The sequence below is a fragment of the Hevea brasiliensis genome, chromosome 1, assembly GCF_030052815.1.
Source record: "Hevea brasiliensis isolate MT/VB/25A 57/8 chromosome 1, ASM3005281v1, whole genome shotgun sequence".
Lineage (NCBI taxonomy): Eukaryota > Viridiplantae > Streptophyta > Magnoliopsida > Malpighiales > Euphorbiaceae > Hevea > Hevea brasiliensis.
In genome coordinates this window covers 36,604,745-36,611,515 of record NC_079493.1, presented here as the reverse complement: position 1 = coordinate 36,611,515, position 6,771 = coordinate 36,604,745, and the positions used below count along the sequence as shown (strand labels likewise).

The 6,771-nt window shown below is 33.9% G+C and overlaps 1 long non-coding RNA gene across 1 annotated transcript; it reads left to right on the top strand.

Moving 5' to 3' along the window:
• The first annotated feature begins 5,357 nt into the window (after window positions 1-5,357).
• Window positions 5,358-6,299, top strand: LOC110638864 (uncharacterized). The gene is made up of 2 exons (XR_002491774.2): window positions 5,358-5,953; window positions 6,052-6,299. It is a non-coding gene; the product is annotated as an uncharacterized LOC110638864 (long non-coding RNA).
• The last annotated feature ends 472 nt before the right edge of the window (window positions 6,300-6,771 follow it).

The window sequence follows — 6,771 nt, the reverse complement described above, 5'->3', positions numbered from 1 at the left end:
AAATTAAAAAAAAAAAAAAAGGTGAATTACTTTTTAGTCCTAGAGTTATGTCAAAATTAACACTTATGTCTCCCTATTTTTAAAAGTCAATGATTTGTTCCTATATTTTGATTCCGTCGCACTCTTATGTCTCTCCATCCAGTTTTAAACCTTCTTTCCATTAAGTCAAAGAGATATCAATGATCAAATGAGAGAGAAACATTTTAAATTCCTAAAATACCCTCCTTTCTTTCCCTTCTCCTTATCCCATCTGTCTCTCCCTTCATTTGGTCTCTCTCCTCTGCCGACGCACCATCACAGACTATTTCCCCCTCATCAATCACTTCTACCACCCAACATAAAAGACGAAACAAAGAATCTGAAAATTCCTCAGTAAAGAAGTCTACTTTATTTGTCCAAAAAACAATTGAGTACAAACAAATACAGAATATAAAAAAAATTCATAATTTTTTTCCTTTAAAAAATGAAACCACAATAAATTATGGAATTGGGTATCAATCATGTCGGTGCTTAACAGGATAAATTTTGATAACTTTTCTTGAACTTATTTAGTTATAATATTACAGTCCCTCAACTTGAAAATGTAACATAAAACCCCATCAACTTTTAAATTTTAACCAGTAAAATCTCTCTAACCTCCAATTACCGATTTTTCAGTTAGACGCTAATCTGGACAGTTCTAGCATGCAACTTAGTCAATATTTCGCTTTTCTCTCTCAAGCCATGTGTAAATTGAATCATTTTTCTCTCTATAGACAGAATAATTTTTCACGTATAGAGAGAATAATTTTACACTTTGCATAATAGTAGAGAGAGAAATTTTGACTAAGCGTCATGCGGGAGTTGTTCACGTTAGTTTCTAACTGAAAAATCAGTAAGTGAAAGTCAGAGGGATTTTACTGTACAAAATTTGAAAGTTTAGGGGGTTTTATATTACACTTTAAAGTTGAAGGACTGTAGTATTACAATTATATAAGTTCAGAGATAGTTGTTGAAATTTATCCGTGCTTAACAGAAGAGAGCAGAGCTTAACCAAATGACTAATGGCATCAAAAATCTCCTTGCAACTAGCCAAGCTCAAATAAACACTCATTCACAAAGTGTGTTTCTCTCAAGTATTTCATCAAACAAGAGACATACATTACACATTATTAAGCATGGAGAAGATGACAGATGAATTCAATTCACTCAACAAAATTAAAAATCTCAATACAAGAATCAACAACACACAAAAATGTTAATCTAGAACGAAAAGGACTAGTGCTACCCATTTACAAAAAGGCCAGTAGATTCAAGAAATCCAAAACCAGTGCTACCCATTTACTATGCCATGGCACCAGGTCCTTCCTGTCTCCGGTACCAACTCCAGATCCCATTGGGCGCTATCATCCCTTCGATGGTGAAAGCCAAGTTTAGGACTTCATCTAGACAATATTGCATGACCGGGTGCATAGGAACTGATTTACGGGAGGAAAAATGAAGAGAAGGAGAAGAATGCTTATAGCGCTAAACCCAAATTCTGTTGGCAGCCCTTCTTCACCGATTAGTTAAGGCAAAAGACCTTGAATTCATCACAGCTGCAAACACAACAGTAGATGAATCAAAACCATATAAACTAGGTTTTCTCACTATGGAGGAGAGATTAGTTGTGTAACAGCCCGATCCTTCTCCAGTTAGTATTGTCCGCTTTGGCCCAAGGGCCACACGGATTTGTTCCTTGGGAGGTTTCATTCCCAAGTTGGGTATCAGACTGACTGGAGATGGATTGGGCTGTTACAATTTGGTATCAGAGCTGGACTCCCTCTAGTACGGTGTGTGGTGCGAGGTGGGCTTGTCACAAGATGGGGTTGGGACATGCTTGTTCAACCGTGGAAACTCGTGTCCCACATCGAAGAAAAGATTTGGGCCATATATGTGGGAGCCTTCCTCACCTGGTTAGCACGCTTTTGGGAATGAAACCTCCCAAGGGACAAATCTGTGAGGCCCATGGGCCAAAGCGGACAATACTGACTGGAGATGGATTGGGCTATTACAAGTTGGGTAGATTCAACGAAGTTAAAGCCGTAAGCCAATGTTGTTGAGATCGCAACGCTAAAAATGGTATTCGAAGTTGGTGTGTTCCAACTCAAAAGGTTCCTGGTAGGGGATGCAGTTGGCGTGGACCTGAGCTGGTGGCATTCATCGCATCTACAAACTGCGTTAGTGTCACAGTGGTTTCCTGAAGTGGCAACGTCATCGGCTTGAGGAAAGGGAAGGTTGGTTGCAAAGCTAAAATGGTGAAAGAATGGTAGGGAAGAAAAGGGAAGAGGCATCTTGGCCATTTCCTTAGATGGAGGGAACTACATTTTGACATAATCAAAATACAAGAATTAAACCATTGGCTTTTAAAAATAAATGGACATAAGTGTTAATTTTGACATAACTCAAAGATTAAAAATTAATTTATCAAAAAAAATCTCATATTAAAATATAGAAATAAATTAAGTTTTAATAATATATAGGACTCTTAATTTTAATAAAAGGATTTTAAAGTTAAGCTTGAATTTTCTAGGCAAAAGGCTTATTTTACCCCTTGAAGTTATATCAAATAGTCATTTTAACCCTTAAAGTATTTTAAGGTCCATTTAGACCCTTCAAATTTTTTAAAAACATGTTTTAGTCCAAAATTAATAGAGATTAGGATATTTTGAACCCAGATAGAGTTACATAGCCACGTGACTAAGGATGATCATTTTCTTCCAACTGTTTACTGTCATCTAGTTCTTCAATAATCATAAAATTTAGACAATGCATATCCTTACAAGCCATGCTATCAAACACTTTCTCTACATCTTCGAAGAGTCCAATTCTTGTGCACATAGCAATCAAAGAAGTACCAGCACAAACATTATCAACAAAACTAGATTTTATGACAAAACAATAAATCTATTCCCCCAGTATCTTATCCTTCAAGGAGCTAAATGCTTGTAATATCACCATGCAAGTGTGCTCATTGAACTTCTCCCCAATTTTAAACATATTACCCACAATACAAAATGCAAAAAGAAAATCATTATCCTACAAATTCCCCTTCATTAGTGAAGTCCAGGTAATTGTGTTTCTAACATGCATTTGATCGAACACCCTCTGTGCCAAATATAATCTTTTGAATTTTATATAAAGACTAAGTAGATTATTGCCTTCGAATGGATCATGTTAAGAGCCTGATTTTACTAGGTACGCATGAATTACTGACCTAACAAAAAATCTCTAAATTCAGTTGAGATTTTTGGGAGCTCAAGCTAGTCACTGAAGAGAAAGATGTCTTCATAGGGAAATACACTTATGGTGGTATAGTATTTAGTTACTTTTGGTTTTGGGTTCTGAACACTGTTGTTAGGTATTGGTTTATAAGAAGAAAAGCCAGTGAAGATGGTATTTTTGGATGATTTTATGGAACAAGTGCTAGGGTTTTGAAAGACAAGGAAGTGAAATGGTGGGAAGAAAGGTAGTCATTGGAGAACTCCCAATCCAAGAAAATGGAAAATCAAGCAAATATGAAAAGCTACTTCCCTACTTAACATTGCTCTCTTCTATTAATTTTGGACTTAAACATGTTTTAAAATGTTGAAGGGCTTAAATGGACCTTGAAACACTTTAAGAGCTAAGTGACTATTTGATACAACATAAAGAGCTAAAATATGCATTTTGCCAATTTTCTAATATGATATTACAGTCGATTTCACGTTTTCATTCTATATTTTTATGTTGCTCTCATGTCGAGCCTACCAAGTTACGCTTAGTTTCAACATCAAGTTTCAATCAATATAAGCTATACCTTATATGAACATGAGTTTTATAACTAACTATTAGATTAGATATTTTTTTATTGAGAATTGTGCATAATTAATTAAAATGTGTATAATGAATGCATGACCCTAAATGTAGATATTTAATTTAATGTCTTTTAAGCTCATTCTCATATGAGATTGAGCTTATAGTAGCTACATCCAAAACGAGTTTCCATCTTTTGATGCTTTTTGAACTTTTTACGGACAATACCAAATTCGAAAAGCAACAGGAAAGCATATTCAGGGACTAACAAATAACTAAGGATTTCTCTTTACATGTAATCAATTGGAAAAGGAACCTTAAAGAATTATTTTCGGGATTTTTCTTTTCTGTTTAAAAAGAGAGGAAGCATAGGGTGATTTACTTTTGTTTTCATTGACATAAAGGATAGAGAGGGAGAGTGATAAGAGAGAGCATGATGAGGATTAAATAGAGAGAGAGAGAGAGCATGAGGGGAGAAAGAGAGTGAGGAGTGAGGATGATGTGAATTTCATATGTGGTATTTTTTTTATTTTCTTTTTATTTTATACAGTGGCATTGCCACGTATAAGGTTGGTCAAAGATATGAGGAGTTTTTAGTGTGAGGGACTGAAATGTAAGAAATTCTAAAGTTAAGGGATTTTATGGTAACAAACTAAAGATGAAGGAGGAAAGTGTAACAAATTCAAATGTTGAGAGAATGAAGTATAAAAAATTCCAAAGTTGAGGGATTTTATGATAGCAAACTGAATATGGAGGATGAAAGTGCAACAGCTTCAAAAGTTGAGAGACTGCTCGTAAAAATTAGCCCAAGGACTTGCTATTGAACATAAAATATATATTCAAGATATGAATTATTACTAATTCATAACCAACAAAGAGGCATATGATTCCAAATTGTATCATATGAGGATTAAAAACTAATAATTTGCTCTAAAAATAATAACTATTGAAATTACATATTTTATAGTGAGAATTTTATAATATCCTAAATTTTGAAAATTTTAAATTTAATAAATTTTCATAATTTTAATATTTTCGACATTTATGAATATTTTTGAAAGATTTTACTTGAAATTTATAAGTATTTTCAATAAAGTATTTATAAGTTAAATGAAATTGGTTTTAGATGTTGAATTATTAGTAATCACATAGTGTTGCATTACTTAAAGATTTTAACAATACTTTTACACTGATAACTTTATTGTACATGATGTTGTTTCTATTATTTATTACTTTATATATTACCTTGATATATAATTATAACTTGATGTTATTTATTACTTCAACATCATATACAAAATAATGTTAAAAAAGTGTCATTAAAACTTATATTTGTTGTATCGTATTAGAGAAAATAATATTCCTTTGGAAGCATTTTGAATATGTATGTTTGTGTAAAAATATTTTTTTTGATGTAAAATATTCTAGAGTGTATTATAATTTGCTTTGGACTTAAAATTAATATTTTAATAATTTTGAAAGTGAAAAATGGAATTTATAAGGATCAAAATGTAAATTCTTCTTTAATGCCCTGTGACAGTTCCTCGACCACTCAATTTGGCTCACTCACCACTATCTTTCTCTTTTCTCTCTAGCTCCTGAGGGTTTCATCCTTTTGAATCTACTGTCTTAGGTGGCTCGCTCCTAACCCTCCGAATAAGGGAAGGTCGCCCTCCTTGCCGATTGTGGGTTATCCCTTATCACATCCAGTTAGGTGTATATATTTGTTTTGGATTTATTGGTTGTTTATAAGCAGTGCTTAGTGTGAGTGTTTAGTTTTGGCCTGTTTTAGTTCTTATGTTTTTCTTTTATTCTTTCTGAAATGAGGAGCATGAAGGCAGCTATAGTGTTTATTGAGTGATTTTTTGTAGGATCTGCCCATTTTTGTGGTTGCATGCAAGTGAGTTGCCACAGTTGTGGTCTTCCTTTGGGTCATTAACTCAATAACCTCTATGTCAACCATACTAGTAGTGGGTTTGGAAGTTAGGCATCGGTGTTTCCCTTAGTTTGTGATGGTGTGAGGAGGCAATTCATTGATAAGAAGGCATCTCGCTAGGCTTTGAGTGGCCTGATAGGCATAAGCCTCTTCCTTCCTTCACCAAAACGATGCTCTGATGGTGCTGCTTTCCCTCGGCCTAGGGTACTGTCAATCTCTGATTCCTTAAAGTTCCTTAGATGATAGTAATGAGTGATGCTTCTTTGATCTTTAGTTGATTGTTTATGTCTTTTTGGTGATAGTTGTGCAAAATCCTCTACTTTTCCACCATGGCTGGGTCTAGAAGTCTTCTCAGGTGACCGATAATGGGTGCTAGTTTGCAGCGATCTGGAAGCTGTGGTTCCTTGACCGGATTAAGGTATCCAAGTCTTAAACCCATTATAGATTAGGGTTTTCTTTGTATTGGGCCCAACCTTAATGAGCTTAGTTTGTTGATACGTGTTTTTGGACTCTATTGTAATTGGGCCCTAATCCTTTTTAAATCAGTGAACTAATATCTATCTCTTGAAAAAAAAAAAAAATCGGCTCACTCTTTCTGGTGGGAATTAATTATAAGATTTACGATTAAACAATTAAAATATAAATTACCATAGTTAAGAATAATTATCTTAAAATAATTATTTATAATTTGTTAACTGTAAATGAAATTTCTCAATTAGGTTATGGTAAATTATTAATTGTCCAAATATTCGGTAATAATCCATACGGATTATTGTGTATAAAATCTCCAAACACTTTTTTTAAAGAAGAGGAATGCAATGGCAAAATAGTGCTAGCTTTTTTTTTTTCTTATGCTAATGTGGTGGCTACATTTTATTTTTCTTCAAAAAGGTTAGTTAGATTCATAAAGATTAAGCATTAAAGAATAGGGCAAAATAGATAGAGCACAAAATCAGCCTATAGAGCACAAAGTTAGCCTAGGCCCAACCCCATTATATGGAGAAGTCTCAAACCAACCGACA